The 14,236-nt window shown below is 49.5% G+C and overlaps 3 non-coding genes and 1 pseudogene across 3 annotated transcripts; 2 read left to right on the plus strand and 2 right to left on the minus strand.

Annotated features, from left to right (window-relative positions):
• Nucleotides 1-1,554: 1,554 nt before the first annotated feature.
• LOC129180649 (U2 spliceosomal RNA) lies at nucleotides 1,555-1,759 on the plus strand (annotated as a pseudogene).
• A 1,979-nt stretch (nucleotides 1,760-3,738) lies between these two features.
• Nucleotides 3,739-3,902, minus strand: LOC129180532 (U1 spliceosomal RNA). The gene has a single exon (XR_008570165.1). It is a non-coding gene; the product is annotated as a U1 spliceosomal RNA (small nuclear RNA).
• Nucleotides 3,903-5,280: 1,378 nt separating this feature from the next.
• LOC129180578 (U2 spliceosomal RNA) lies at nucleotides 5,281-5,471 on the plus strand. The gene has a single exon (XR_008570206.1). It is a non-coding gene; the product is annotated as a U2 spliceosomal RNA (small nuclear RNA).
• Nucleotides 5,472-7,450: 1,979 nt separating this feature from the next.
• On the minus strand, nucleotides 7,451-7,614 carry LOC129180606 (U1 spliceosomal RNA). Its single transcript, XR_008570232.1, has one exon. It is a non-coding gene; the product is annotated as a U1 spliceosomal RNA (small nuclear RNA).
• Between the last annotated feature and the right edge of the window lie 6,622 nt (nucleotides 7,615-14,236).

Below are 14,236 nucleotides of genomic sequence, written 5' to 3' on the forward strand. Positions count from 1 at the left end.
GGACGGAATCGGAGAAGACGGGACTTCCCCTGACTGTGACACAGACTGACCAAAAAATACTGGGAATTAAATTTGGCAAGGACGGGGGAGGTGAAACAAATTGGGGCGACGTGGTAGGGAAAGTTAGGCAAAGACTGGGGTTTTGGGGACTGAGACAGCTGACCCTGGAAGGAAAGGTTTTAATCATAAAAGCTGTGATTTTACCTTTGCTTTTATTGATCAGCTCTGTTTTTACCCCCAAAAGAAACGTTCTTGTAGACCTGGACCGAGCCATTTTTTACTTCCTTTGGGGCTCCAAGTGGGAGAGAGTGAGGAGAGAAGTCATGAAAAAATCAAAAGGAAAAGGAGGAAAAGGAGTGCCAGACCTCCAAATATTCCTTGGAGCGAGATACACGTCCCTACACCTGATGAGTGCGATGAGCCCATCCAGTAATCCCAAAACAAAAGCGCTGGCACGATACTGGATGGGCTCCTACTTAAGACGGCTCAAACTGATCCCCTTAGATCAAACTGTACCTGTTTCCTTTAATTTACCACCAGCATATGCTTTTATAAGGACCTTTTTAAGACATTTTAATCTGGAAAAAGAAACTTTTGACGTTTTAAAAAATCATCGCTCTGTCGTTTCTGTTGTGCAGGAGCGGGATCCAGTGAGTCCAGTGCGCGGGCTCGCACTCGGCGAGCCCACAGATGTTTGGCGCAACGTCAACCACCCGGCTCTCCCAAACAGACTTCGGGACCTGGCATGGATGGTGGCCCACGAGGTCCTCCCAGTCAGGTCCGTTATGCACTCCCGAGGAATGGCAGCAAACTCAACTTGTCCCCGACCGGGTTGTGGTGCCCCTGAGACGGTGCGGCATCTCCTCTGGGAGTGCAGTGCTGCCAGAGACCTGTGGGCGACAGCCGGCGACCTAAATTTCCCGGACTTGCCAGCAAGGGAGGTCCTAAACGCACAGCTCGTGCTCTATGGGGCGAGCCACCAGAAGTTAAACTGCAAGGAGTTTGAAAAGCAGTGGCTCGCCCTCGCCGCTATCAAAGACGCCATCTGGACCTCCCGCAACTTGCTGGTAAGGAGGCACAGACAGACCCCCCCCGTGGCTGTGATCCGAATGGCTGCAGCGACTCTGACAGCTGCAAGCGGCGGGCCAAGGACACAGTCACAAAGAAGAGTCGTCTGTGCCCACCCGGAGGTGGCACCCGGAGCTTCACAGCAAAGGTCTCGGCAGCGACGGCCTGGCTCTCCGGGAGAGGAAGGAGGGAGAAATGAAGAAGGATGAGGGCCTCGGGACGTCCTGGCAGCGTCCTGGAGAATTACTGTCTGGGAGAGTGGGGTGAACTCACTATTGATAAGGACTCACTGCACTCCTGTGCAACAGACGACACTGAAGCTTATTATGACTTTTTAAAATGGTCTGTACAAATTTTACACATTTTGCTGCCTGCAACACTTTTAATTTTACAGAATTTTTACTGATTTTATTTTTACTTAAATTATTGGTGTTGTAAATAATTGAATTTTAAAAGGCATCTTTAAAAAATGTTTTGAAATGTGGTAAATTTTTTGTAACAGTGACAATAAACATGTTAAAAAAAAAAAAAAAAAAAATCTGTTCTTATCAGTTTAATATCTGATATGTCTCCTATCTGGGGACCAAATATTAAATTGCTTTTTGGGACAGGGAGCTGAGCTCGGGGCTTGCGCCGTCCGCTCCACGCATCGACCTGGTATTGCAGTATCTCCGGGAGCGGTGCACTTCTCCTTCTCATGTTGACAGCAAAGGCAGCTTCACGCAGGTCGTTTGACAGCATCCGGCATGTTTTGCCCGATACCGTGCGATGCTCACCAAAGACCAATGAAAGTGTTTACGTTTGGTGCCACCCGAGCAGGTGGCGGTACGCTGTGGAAAATATGCCCTGCGACAGTGTCTGCGCCCTCCGTGGACCCTCTTTGCCTTCCCAGCAGCATCAACACCTTACAAAGGGAGCACAATGCATAAAGCAGCGTGTTCTCCGGCCATGCCTCCTGCACTCTTCCACCGGCTCCTGATACTCGGGTCTCTTGCGCACTTCCCAGGGGCCAGCGGGTGTCGCAGTGATCGACAGCTGGGTGGAATCTGACAAAATGGTCTCGTCTGGTGGAAGCCTTCCGAGTTTCCTCGACAAACCAACCAAGTAAGGGACCGCGGCTTTCCGCCCTCTGTTTTGCTTCTCGCGGTCAGGTGTCGTGGCCCTTCCTTTGCTGGATTTGACATAGAGCCACTTTGGGATAGCCACAGGTGGTTAGAGCCTGTAAAATGCGTGTCTGCTCCTTCGGTTAGGGCTATTTTCTGCTCTGTTGTTTGCGGCTCTGACAGCTCCTAGCTTGGGTTCCAGTGTGCGAAGGCGGTACAAGTGTAGGAACGGGCCAGCGCGGGTAGGTTTACCGTAGACCTCAATGTTGAGGCTTCCATCCATCCCCGGCCGCACTTCACAGTCCGAAGATTGGCAAACCCGCGTGTCATCCACACATCGGAAGCAGTGGCTGTCTTTAGTTCCTGTGCAGGATCCCCGTAGTTTTCTTTCCACGTCTTCCATGTACACGATAGCCACAATGGCTGAGAGCGGTGAGCCCACGGCAGAGCCATGTCTTGGCCTGTAGAAACACATACGGAATTGCAAGCATGTGCCCTTAAGGCACATTTGCAGGAAATCATATACTTGCTCTGGAGTGAGGTTGCTTGTGTCTTGGAGGCTGGAGTGCTACTGTTGCCCTTCTTCTGCCAGTGTCTATTGCTGCAGTGGTGGAGATAGGTGTAAACGGGGAGGTGATGTCGACTCATACCAGGGTCTCTTCCGGAGATAACCTGAGGGTCTGAATCTCATTAGTGAAGTCTGTGGAACTGTGGACATGGGGTGGGGTACTGCCAAGCAGTGGGGCCAGAATGGTGGCTGGGTATTTGGCAATACTGACCGTGGAAGAGTCGAATCTGCTGGCAACAGGCCTGAGTGGACCTCCCGCCTTGTGAATTTTGGGCAGTCCGTAAATGCAAGGTGTGACTTCTCCGGGATGCAGGCGGTAGGTAGCACGTGTGACACTCTACACCGTCCTCTTTTTTCCCGGCCTCTGAAGACATTCCGTGATCTTCTTGTATTCACCGGTGGGATTGCTCTTCGGTCGTTCGTGTTCAGTGTCGTCACCGAGCAGAGCCGTTAGGTTGGCCTTGCGAGCTGCGGTTTTGAGGATGACTCTGCATCTTCCCTTGTCTCCTGGTAAGCTCGCCGTGTCATGGTTCTTCTTCAAGGGTCTCGCTGCTTTCCTTACTTTCCTTCCTTCCTCCAAGACAGGAAGATCGGAAGCAGTTACCATGGCGCTGGGAAGGCTGCTGACGAGAACGACAGCAATTTGATCTGCTTCGGCTTCAGGTCGATGGTTGTTTCCGACGACCGAATTGGTTGCTGTGTTGAGGTCCACTGTGGGGAGCGGTTCCGGTGTGCCGGTAAAGTTGAGTTCACTTGGCCGACACAGCTTTCTCTGTCCGGGTGAGAATGCTACTGGAGAAATTCTTATTTCACTTTTCCCGCCTGAGTGCAGGCGAGCCTTATTGCTGGGTGGTTGTCATCCGTGGTCGTACAGACCTTCCCAGTAGGCGTTGGAAGTTCTGGGCTCGTCATTCCCCGCTCTTGCGCAAACGGGGATGTGGCCGCAAGCCCAGAAGCTTTGCGCAAGACTGCACCTGCAAGTTGTTTTAAACACGCCATCAGGGGAGAGCGCGAACGCAGTCCCCCACTATCGCAAATTATGCAGTCGAGATTCCCACATTTGGGGAATTCGCAGGGGTCAGCTCAACCCATGTGCAATGGCTGAGCCTCGCCCTGGGTGAACCACCTTCTTGATCGTGGTATCTCCCCTGCCAGGTAAGTATGAGTTGGACGAGTCTCACTCAGACGAGACTCTCACACACGCAGCATGCTAAGTGGTGGTGTCATCGGCTGCTTCACAACAAACACACGCACTGGACCTGTGTCCAAGTTCAGCATCTGCCCTTGCGCTCGACGGACGCCACACGTTCGGAGGCACCTCCTACAGCCACGACCGGCCTTGTGATTTTGGACGCTCTGGCCTTCTGGACACTTCCCGGTGGCGTCTCGCCTTCACATCTTTCCCCTGACGCCGCCGTCTCTGCGGTCCAAATGTCAGAAAGTAGAGCAAAAGTGAAGGGCAACAGACAAAGGAAATGTGACATTGTTGTTACCAGAGTTGTTACTTCATTAGCCAGAAGTTTGAGTGCCGCAGCTAGTTTCCACGCAATCTTCTGACGCCGGAGCAATGCATTATGGGAATGCGTTCTGTATTATGCCGCGTCGGCGCTCTCCCGCGATCACATGCACAAGCCAAATGACACTGAAATACTTTTGTAGTTGCTCATACTGGCGATAGGATTAATAAGGACAGTACTCTCGTTATGTCAAAGAGTGAGGCTGTGTTGCACATTCCACTCTTGTGGCTTCATGCTGAGCAAAGACAGCGACAGCAAGTGGCATAGTCCAGTTGCTGCAGGCATTCCACGGGGAGACTGGAGTACTGAGTCCACGTCACTGTTTCAAACATATTCACATTGGACTGTGGCCTCCATTGTGTGCTTACCGAGGACTATTCTGATGTGGCTGAGTAAAATCAGTTTATTGCCGCTTCATGCATAGACCGACGTGCACCGCATGAGCTTCAATAACGAATGGGTCACGAAACACTGGTTTCATATTATGGCTGCAAAACAACACAGGTGCATCTTTTTATTGTTTACAATGTGCGCGCGGGGTTGTCGTTTGGCATCAAAAGTCTTTGGTTCGTTATCTTTCGTGCTTCCAAATAAGTCTCGGAAACGATAGCTCAATTTCAACAGTTGAATGCACCAGGAAGAATGATACACAGCTGCGGGGACTCGTCTTCTAAGCGGGTGCAGGAGCAAGTCCGAGGCACTTCTGGTCAGACGTCTTTTACCTAGCTTTTACCTCCTGTCCTATGCCTCTATGTGTGCCCCGGTGGTCTTAGCTGCTTGGAGCCGCTCGATAATGAGTGTGCAAAAGGGTGTGGAAAAGAAAAGCCAAGGCCGAGTGAAAAGATACAGCGAGTCCACAAGTCTGCTCCGGTCACACTATCTAACATGTGCCAAGAGAGGCGCCTATATGTAACTACATCTAACAGCGTGTTGACGTTTGAGGTCGTCGTGAGTCAGTGTGTGCAACCGGGACTTTAGCTTGTTTTGTCAGAAATGACATGCTCCCCTCTGAGCTTTCAATGCTATCGCTTCTCGGCCTTTTGGCTAAGATCAAGTGTAGTATCTGTTCTTATCAGTTTAATATCTGATATGTCTCCTATCTGGGGACCAAATATTAAATTGCTTTTTGGGACAGGGAGCTGAGCTCGGGGCTTGCGCCGTCCGCTCCACGCATCGACCTGGTATTGCAGTATCTCCGGGAGCGGTGCACTTCTCCTTCTCATGTTGACAGCAAAGGCAGCTTCACGCAGGTCGTTTGACAGCATCCGGCATGTTTTGCCCGATACCGTGCGATGCTCACCAAAGACCAATGAAAGTGTTTACGTTTGGTGCCACCCGAGCAGGTGGCGGTACGCTGTGGAAAATATGCCCTGCGACAGTGTCTGCGCCCTCCGTGGACCCTCTTTGCCTTCCCAGCAGCATCAACACCTTACAAAGGGAGCACAATGCATAAAGCAGCGTGTTCTCCGGCCATGCCTCCTGCACTCTTCCACCGGCTCCTGATACTCGGGTCTCTTGCGCACTTCCCAGGGGCCAGCGGGTGTCGCAGTGATCGACAGCTGGGTGGAATCTGACAAAATGGTCTCGTCTGGTGGAAGCCTTCCGAGTTTCCTCGACAAACCAACCAAGTAAGGGACCGCGGCTTTCCGCCCTCTGTTTTGCTTCTCGCGGTCAGGTGTCGTGGCCCTTCCTTTGCTGGATTTGACATAGAGCCACTTTGGGATAGCCACAGGTGGTTAGAGCCTGTAAAATGCGTGTCTGCTCCTTCGGTTAGGGCTATTTTCTGCTCTGTTGTTTGCGGCTCTGACAGCTCCTAGCTTGGGTTCCAGTGTGCGAAGGCGGTACAAGTGTAGGAACGGGCCAGCGCGGGTAGGTTTACCGTAGACCTCAATGTTGAGGCTTCCATCCATCCCCGGCCGCACTTCACAGTCCGAAGATTGGCAAACCCGCGTGTCATCCACACATCGGAAGCAGTGGCTGTCTTTAGTTCCTGTGCAGGATCCCCGTAGTTTTCTTTCCACGTCTTCCATGTACACGATAGCCACAATGGCTGAGAGCGGTGAGCCCACGGCAGAGCCATGTCTTGGCCTGTAGAAACACATACGGAATTGCAAGCATGTGCCCTTAAGGCACATTTGCAGGAAATCATATACTTGCTCTGGAGTGAGGTTGCTTGTGTCTTGGAGGCTGGAGTGCTACTGTTGCCCTTCTTCTGCCAGTGTCTATTGCTGCAGTGGTGGAGATAGGTGTAAACGGGGAGGTGATGTCGACTCATACCAGGGTCTCTTCCGGAGATAACCTGAGGGTCTGAATCTCATTAGTGAAGTCTGTGGAACTGTGGACATGGGGTGGGGTACTGCCAAGCAGTGGGGCCAGAATGGTGGCTGGGTATTTGGCAATACTGACCGTGGAAGAGTCGAATCTGCTGGCAACAGGCCTGAGTGGACCTCCCGCCTTGTGAATTTTGGGCAGTCCGTAAATGCAAGGTGTGACTTCTCCGGGATGCAGGCGGTAGGTAGCACGTGTGACACTCTACACCGTCCTCTTTTTTCCCGGCCTCTGAAGACATTCCGTGATCTTCTTGTATTCACCGGTGGGATTGCTCTTCGGTCGTTCGTGTTCAGTGTCGTCACCGAGCAGAGCCGTTAGGTTGGCCTTGCGAGCTGCGGTTTTGAGGATGACTCTGCATCTTCCCTTGTCTCCTGGTAAGCTCGCCGTGTCATGGTTCTTCTTCAAGGGTCTCGCTGCTTTCCTTACTTTCCTTCCTTCCTCCAAGACAGGAAGATCGGAAGCAGTTACCATGGCGCTGGGAAGGCTGCTGACGAGAACGACAGCAATTTGATCTGCTTCGGCTTCAGGTCGATGGTTGTTTCCGACGACCGAATTGGTTGCTGTGTTGAGGTCCACTGTGGGGAGCGGTTCCGGTGTGCCGGTAAAGTTGAGTTCACTTGGCCGACACAGCTTTCTCTGTCCGGGTGAGAATGCTACTGGAGAAATTCTTATTTCACTTTTCCCGCCTGAGTGCAGGCGAGCCTTATTGCTGGGTGGTTGTCATCCGTGGTCGTACAGACCTTCCCAGTAGGCGTTGGAAGTTCTGGGCTCGTCATTCCCCGCTCTTGCGCAAACGGGGATGTGGCCGCAAGCCCAGAAGCTTTGCGCAAGACTGCACCTGCAAGTTGTTTTAAACACGCCATCAGGGGAGAGCGCGAACGCAGTCCCCCACTATCACAAATTATGCAGTCGAGATTCCCACATTTGGGGAATTCGCAGGGGTCAGCTCAACCCATGTGCAATGGCTGAGCCTCGCCCTGGGTGAACCACCTTCTTGATCGTGGTATCTCCCCTGCCAGGTAAGTATGAGTTGGACGAGTCTCACTCAGACGAGACTCTCACACACGCAGCATGCTAAGTGGTGGTGTCATCGGCTGCTTCACAACAAACACACGCACTGGACCTGTGTCCAAGTTCAGCATCTGCCCTTGCGCTCGACGGACGCCACACGTTCGGAGGCACCTCCTACAGCCACGACCGGCCTTGTGATTTTGGACGCTCTGGCCTTCTGGACACTTCCCGGTGGCGTCTCGCCTTCACATCTTTCCCCTGACGCCGCCGTCTCTGCGGTCCAAATGTCAGAAAGTAGAGCAAAAGTGAAGGGCAACAGACAAAGGAAATGTGACATTGTTGTTACCAGAGTTGTTACTTCATTAGCCAGAAGTTTGAGTGCCGCAGCTAGTTTCCACGCAATCTTCTGACGCCGGAGCAATGCATTATGGGAATGCGTTCTGTATTATGCCGCGTCGGCGCTCTCCCGCGATCACATGCACAAGCCAAATGACACTGAAATACTTTTGTAGTTGCTCATACTGGCGATAGGATTAATAAGGACAGTACTCTCGTTATGTCAAAGAGTGAGGCTGTGTTGCACATTCCACTCTTGTGGCTTCATGCTGAGCAAAGACAGCGACAGCAAGTGGCATAGTCCAGTTGCTGCAGGCATTCCACGGGGAGACTGGAGTACTGAGTCCACGTCACTGTTTCAAACATATTCACATTGGACTGTGGCCTCCATTGTGTGCTTACCGAGGACTATTCTGATGTGGCTGAGTAAAATCAGTTTATTGCCGCTTCATGCATAGACCGACGTGCACCGCATGAGCTTCAATAACGAATGGGTCACGAAACACTGGTTTCATATTATGGCTGCAAAACAACACAGGTGCATCTTTTTATTGTTTACAATGTGCGCGCGGGGTTGTCGTTTGGCATCAAAAGTCTTTGGTTCGTTATCTTTCGTGCTTCCAAATAAGTCTCGGAAACGATAGCTCAATTTCAACAGTTGAATGCACCAGGAAGAATGATACACAGCTGCGGGGACTCGTCTTCTAAGCGGGTGCAGGAGCAAGTCCGAGGCACTTCTGGTCAGACGTCTTTTACCTAGCTTTTACCTCCTGTCCTATGCCTCTATGTGTGCCCCGGTGGTCTTAGCTGCTTGGAGCCGCTCGATAATGAGTGTGCAAAAGGGTGTGGAAAAGAAAAGCCAAGGCCGAGTGAAAAGATACAGCGAGTCCACAAGTCTGCTCCGGTCACACTATCTAACATGTGCCAAGAGAGGCGCCTATATGTAACTACATCTAACAGCGTGTTGACGTTTGAGGTCGTCGTGAGTCAGTGTGTGCAACCGGGACTTTAGCTTGTTTTGTCAGAAATGACATGCTCCCCTCTGAGCTTTCAATGCTATCGCTTCTCGGCCTTTTGGCTAAGACTGCGGTCACCTCCTACGGGTGGGGAATTGTATGCTTTTGTGGCATAGGATTCTACCAGTCATTGGGAGGACATTCTTGGCACTTTACAGTGCATTATAACTTTATTGTTTTCACAGCAACTAAAGGTAAGTAAATTTTTTCTAATTGGTTTTTAGTTATTTATCTGTTGTTTTAATTGTATTTATTGCATACTTTTTTCATTTTAGCTGGTGGTGCCTCCATCATGTCGGCTAGCCATGCCGGTATGCGGAGGCACCACAGCGTGCGTTTTACACTCAAGCAAGTGGATGGTGAAGAAGTTGGAATGTCCAGATTGGACTTTTCCCGGAAAATCATCCAACAGACCCTGAAATTCAAACCGGAAGATCTGAATTGCATTTTGACACTGCCTTTTCACAAAGGCTTTGATGTAAGTTTTCAGTCTGCTGCAACTCTGAGAGATTTTTGGCAAAGGTATGAGGATGCTAAACCCCAGTTGTCTGTGTTCAATGTGGAAAAACTGACTGACAATGCTGCTAAAACTGTTATTGTCCGAATGTTTAATGAGACAGTGACCGCAGACGACATTTGTTTTTGGCTGGGAAGATATTGCACGGTTAAAGGCCAGGCTATGAAGGTGAGAGACGAAGACGGCATCTGGAATTGTGCCTGGAGGGTCCCCATCCAACAATGGCAGGACCCTCAGGGCTTCCAGGGCCTGAAACATCTCCCATCGATGATAGTTCTGGGAGAAAACCGAGGCTACATACACTACCAGGGTCAGCCCAAGCTCTGCCGCAAGTGTGGAGAGCACGGGCACCTGGCAGAGGCATGTCAGCAGACTGTGTGTCGAAAATGTAGAGAAATTGGTCACACTTTTGAACAATGTACCAATGGCAGAAGGTGCAACCTCTGTGGAGATTCAAATCATCTCTTCAGAGACTGCCCAAAATCATTTGCCAACAAGCTGAAGGCTGGGAAAGGAAAACAAAATGAGGAAATAGGAGAGGAAAATGTGAGGGCCCAAAAGGCCTCTGAAACTGTTGAAAATTCAAATCTCCCGCCAAAACCTGTGATTGGAGGAGAGGAATCAGGTGAGGCGGGAGAGAGGGCGGAGCCTACAGAAGCCCAGGAAACCACGACTCAAAGTGGCCTGTTGCCAAGTGAGGGGTGCACTCACCTGGACAGCAGCCAAGAAATATCAGAGAGTGTGGAAGAAGACACCATTCCAAATGCCCAAAAGGCCAAAAGACTTGCTTCAGAGCTGTCTTCTGACTCTTCTCTATTATCAGAAAAGAGGGGAAGGCCAGAGGTCCTCTCAGACAGTTCTATGGAGGAGCCGCGGGTCTTCCCCTCAGGCTCACCAAATGAACTGTCCTTTTTAAATATCGTTTTGCAGTCAACCCCAAGGGCGAAGAGGACTTTGAATGATAGACTCCAGGAAAGACCGACACCCAGACGCCGACAGGGAAGGGAGCCCCTCCCCCTCCAGCCCTCACCAACTGGAGTGAAGGAGGAGCTTCATTCACAAGATATTTCTTAGTCACAGTTTAAATTTTAAGTTGTTTTTTTATTCATTTATTTATTTTTTTTAGGCCCTTTTAGTTGTTTATTGGTTTTAAAAAAAAAAAAAAAAAAAAAAAAAAATCATACTTGTGACTCTCACCTTCTCCACCATCAATGTGAGAAGTGTGAAGTCGAAAGTTAGAGCTCAGAGTGTTTTATCCTTCCTTCAAACTTTTAAGTCAGATGTGTTTCTATTACAAGAATGTGGTTTACCCTTTTTAAAAAGCTACAAACAGTGGGAGGAAATGTGGCCACAAACATCCTTATGGAGCGGGTCAAATGAGAACAAAAATGACGGAGTGGCCATTTTAATCAACAACCCCCACGTTACGGTGAAGGGGAGCACCGTGGTGAGAGAGGGACGAGCACTATCAGCACACTTGACTTTTATGGGACAGGATTTTAACCTCTTAAATATTTATGGTTTTAACGAAAAAAATGAAAGGTATGATTTTTTAGAAAACTTGCAGTCCCACATGTTAGGCCGGGTACCTATAGTGGTGGGGGGGGATTTTAATTGCATTTTAAGCAGGAAAGACAGAAGGGGGGCGGGAGAAGATTTTAAAGTTGATAAAACATCGGTTTTATTACAAGCCATGAGTAGGGATTTCAAACTGCACGATTGTTATAAAGCCATGCATCCTAGAGAGGAGGGCTTCACCTGGTTCAGTGGCGACAGCACCAGAGCCTCTCGCATAGATTACATATTCACACGGGATTGGCCACCTACTGATGCTAGATTGACCCCTGTCTTTTTCTCTGATCACCTGATTCTCTCCTGCACTCTCTCACTCCCCTCGGGTGTGGTAGTGGGAAGAGGTCCGTGGAAACTGAATTGCTCCCTGCTGGAAGATCAAGACTTGGTCAGTCAGTACAGGGAGCGGTTCAAGGACTGGCAGACCCTTCAAGACTTGCATGTTTCACGAGCACAGTGGTGGGAAATGGTGAAGTTAAGGACCCGGCTTTTCTTTCAACAAGCAGGACGGAAAAAATCTTACAAAGAAAAAAGATACATGATAGGACTGCAAAAACGCTTACAACGTTATTTTAACTTAACACTAAAAGGGCTGAATTTCAAGGAAGAAATCAAGCAGGTAAAAAATGAAATGGCTACTCTAGCAAAAATCAAAAGTAAAGGTGTTATCTTAAGGAGCAAGGAAAAAGAAATAGAAGAAGGGGAAAAATGCACCCGCTATTTCTTTAAAAAAATCCTAAGCAAGCCAGGAGGTATTTTAAAATTACAAAATAAAGAAGGGCGCATAGTGGAAACAACAACTGAAATAAATGAAACAATAGAACGCTTTTATCAAGAACTCTATGCAACTAAAAATACAAAGCCTGAAGCTATTTTAGAAGTTTTAGGTTTTATTGAAAAATCAGTGAGCGAAAATGTGCTTTTAAAACAGGATTTTACTCTCAAAGAGTTAAATAAATGCGTCGTGGCTTTTAAGAAGGGGAAGTCCCCAGGTGAGGATGGGCTCCCCTTGGAATTTTATTTAACTTTTTGGGATATTTTAGCACCAGAGTTACTCGCTGTTTTTAAGGAATTTGAACAAAGTAGCCGACTACCTGACAGTTTTAGAGTAGGGATAGTGACACTCCTTTATAAGACAAAAGACAAGACCGATCTTAAAAATTGGAGACCTATTACCCTTTTAAACTGTGACTGCAAAATTTTTAGTAAACTTTTAGCGACACGTATGTCCATGTTTTTAGATGACTTGATTGACCCGGATCAAACCTGTGCCATCCCAGGGAGGAAGATCACAGACAGCCTCATGCTGATTCGTGACACCATCTGTCTTGCGAGAGACAGAAACATTCGGTTAGTAGTCCTAAATTTAGACTTTGAGAAAGCCTTTGATCGGGTCTCGCACCAGTACCTTTTTAGGGTACTGCAAAGAATGGGTTTTCCGGAAAGATTCGTAGCGTGGGTGGGACTGCTGTACCGGGATATTACCAGCAAATTTGTGGTTAACGGGAATCTGACAAAAGCAGTCCAAATTAACTGCGGTGTCCGTCAGGGATGCCCGTTATCTGCCCTCCTGTATGTTTTATGTATAGAACCTCTGGCACAGATTTTGAGAAGGGACAGATGGATTAAAGGGGCGACTATTCCAGGGGGACTCGTACCAAAATGTATTTTATATATGGACGATTTGAACATTTTATGCACGGATATTTTATCTGTTAAAAGAGCACTGGACCTGACTGACTTTTATGGACGGGCCTCTGGGTCAAAACTCAATAGAGAAAAGACCCAAGCCCAGTTTTATGGACCCTGGACGGAATCGGAGAAGACGGGACTTCCCCTGACTGTGACACAGACTGACCAAAAAATACTGGGAATTAAATTTGGCAAGGACGGGGGAGGTGAAACAAATTGGGGCGACGTGGTAGGGAAAGTTAGGCAAAGACTGGGGTTTTGGGGACTGAGACAGCTGACCCTGGAAGGAAAGGTTTTAATCATAAAAGCTGTGATTTTACCTTTGCTTTTATTGATCAGCTCTGTTTTTACCCCCAAAAGAAACGTTCTTGTAGACCTGGACCGAGCCATTTTTTACTTCCTTTGGGGCTCCAAGTGGGAGAGAGTGAGGAGAGAAGTCATGAAAAAATCAAAAGGAAAAGGAGGAAAAGGAGTGCCAGACCTCCAAATATTCCTTGGAGCGAGATACACGTCCCTACACCTGATGAGTGCGATGAGCCCATCCAGTAATCCCAAAACAAAAGCGCTGGCACGATACTGGATGGGCTCCTACTTAAGACGGCTCAAACTGATCCCCTTAGATCAAACTGTACCTGTTTCCTTTAATTTACCACCAGCATATGCTTTTATAAGGACCTTTTTAAGACATTTTAATCTGGAAAAAGAAACTTTTGACGTTTTAAAAAATCATCGCTCTGTCGTTTCTGTTGTGCAGGAGCGGGATCCAGTGAGTCCAGTGCGCGGGCTCGCACTCGGCGAGCCCACAGATGTTTGGCGCAACGTCAACCACCCGGCTCTCCCAAACAGACTTCGGGACCTGGCATGGATGGTGGCCCACGAGGTCCTCCCAGTCAGGTCCGTTATGCACTCCCGAGGAATGGCAGCAAACTCAACTTGTCCCCGACCGGGTTGTGGTGCCCCTGAGACGGTGCGGCATCTCCTCTGGGAGTGCAGTGCTGCCAGAGACCTGTGGGCGACAGCCGGCGACCTAAATTTCCCGGACTTGCCAGCAAGGGAGGTCCTAAACGCACAGCTCGTGCTCTATGGGGCGAGCCACCAGAAGTTAAACTGCAAGGAGTTTGAAAAGCAGTGGCTCGCCCTCGCCGCTATCAAAGACGCCATCTGGACCTCCCGCAACTTGCTGGTAAGGAGGCACAGACAGACCCCCCCCGTGGCTGTGATCCGAATGGCTGCAGCGACTCTGACAGCTGCAAGCGGCGGGCCAAGGACACAGTCACAAAGAAGAGTCGTCTGTGCCCACCCGGAGGTGGCACCCGGAGCTTCACAGCAAAGGTCTCGGCAACGACGGCCTGGCTCTCCGGGAGAGGAAGGAGGGAGAAATGAAGAAGGATGAGGGCCTCGGGACGTCCTGGCAGCGTCCTGGAGAATTACTGTCTGGGAGAGTGGGGTGAACTCACTATTGATAAGGACTCACTGCACTCCTGTGCAACAGACGACACTGAAGC

The sequence above is a fragment of the Dunckerocampus dactyliophorus genome, chromosome 4, assembly GCF_027744805.1.
Source record: "Dunckerocampus dactyliophorus isolate RoL2022-P2 chromosome 4, RoL_Ddac_1.1, whole genome shotgun sequence".
Lineage (NCBI taxonomy): Eukaryota > Metazoa > Chordata > Actinopteri > Syngnathiformes > Syngnathidae > Dunckerocampus > Dunckerocampus dactyliophorus.